This window comes from Octodon degus, unplaced genomic scaffold (genome assembly GCF_000260255.1).
Source record: "Octodon degus isolate 3935 unplaced genomic scaffold, OctDeg1.0 scaffold00168, whole genome shotgun sequence".
In the NCBI taxonomy this organism is placed as follows: domain Eukaryota; kingdom Metazoa; phylum Chordata; class Mammalia; order Rodentia; family Octodontidae; genus Octodon; species Octodon degus.
Genome location: NW_004524744.1, coordinates 1400746 through 1402435, shown reverse-complemented (window position 1 = coordinate 1402435; position 1690 = coordinate 1400746). Strand labels below are relative to the sequence as shown.

The window sequence follows — 1690 nt, the reverse complement described above, 5'->3', positions numbered from 1 at the left end:
GTGTTTTGATGGAAAGTGGCATGAGATATAGAAACATGTTGAATAGCTTCTGAGGGATGCTGTTCAACACATGTCATATACTCTGCACAAAACTATGTAAAATATGTGACATGTGTAGCCATTGTAAAGGACCCTGATACTGCCAAAGAACCCCAGCGGGCATATACTGAACTGAGAAGAAAATTAAAAATGTTGGCAAATATGGGTCAGCTCTAGAGAGCTGAGCATTAAAAAGAGCCTGATTAAAAATAATAATAATAAAATAAAAAGAGCCTGATTAACTTGATATTTAAGGCAGTCTCAGCATCTGGTGTATGTGTTCTTTAGAAGTAGGGGCTGAGTCTGGCCTGACTTCCTGTTGCTGGGCCATCAGAGGGAGCCAACATTGCTGTTTTCCTAGAGATTCAGTCTGACACAAGACCCCTCTCACAATATCATGGTGGCCTACTGGCAACAGCCTGGACTCAGCTACATTTGTTACTCCCAGATCTGTGCAAAGGCAGTGAGGGGTGCCCTGAAGATGGAATTCAGAGCTGAAGACAGAATTCAGAGCAAATGCAGAGAAGACTGTTGGCAGCAGCATCAAGATTGTGTGAGTGAAAAAAGAATAACCAGCGCTGACTAGAGCTTGAAATGCTACATTGTCACCCTGAAGATGTGTGGGCACATGTTATGGCAGATTGTAATCAGTGTCACTTCATGAGGGGAGAAAGTACCTATCTTAATCATAAATTAATGATACCAATAAACTGATGCATGGTTCACTGTTTTAAAAAAAAAGTAGGGGCTGAGTTTCCTTGAGAATGTCAAAGAGAGGACTTAACTCATAAGTAATTAGCTTAAGAGCTGGGCGGAGCCAATTAATGTTACCAAGTAGAGTCTAAAAATCATTTAGGGTTGCATCATGTCTAACCTGGATCTGAATAACTTGGGGCACAATTGCCTCTGTTGAATTAGGTGTCCCAAATAGGAAAAGGGTGCCACAGTTTCCACCTTTTTGGGGGCTATCACTAGACCTGAATGGCAGAGAGCATCATCTAATTGGATAAGCATGTGATGTAAAGTGGATGGGGATTCATGTGCCTAGAGAACACCATCTATGTAATAGATAATGTATGCGGATGGACAGGCCTGTCACGCTGTCCAAATGGCTGTAGCCACAAACTTGGCACAGGTTTAGACTACTAGCCATACCTTGTGGTAGACAACACTGTTGAAAACAGCATATAGGGGCCTGATCATTAATAGAGGGTAAACTAAAAGCAAAACATTTTTTGTCTTCGGGGTGCAAGGAATAGAAAGAAACCAGTTTTTTAAATCAATCACCATAAGGGGAAAAAGTAAAGAATAGCTACAGGACTAGGCAATCCCTGTTGCAGTGCTCCCATACCCTGTAATATGTTACTATACCATAGATTGACCAGTACATGGGGGACGAAATAGGAGAAAAATATATAGAATGGGCTTTTGCATCTCTCCAAATTAGCAATTTAGCGCTTCTGCTAGGGTAAGAAACCCTGCCCACCACTTGTAAGTCTGCAATGGCCACATCCAGAGGCTGTGCCCCAGGCCAGTGATGCTGAGCAATAACTGAAACATCTGCATCCTTGTCCAATAGCCCTTTATTTTTTTTTATTTTCAAAGTTTTATTGATAAACATATAGCAATGAGACAGTTTCAAATTAAATCG

General features: G+C 41.2%; 1 pseudogene; it reads left to right on the top strand.

The window, feature by feature from the left end:
- The first annotated feature begins 436 nt into the window (after positions 1 to 436).
- Positions 437 to 611, top strand: LOC101569299 (annotated as a pseudogene).
- The last annotated feature ends 1079 nt before the right edge of the window (positions 612 to 1690 follow it).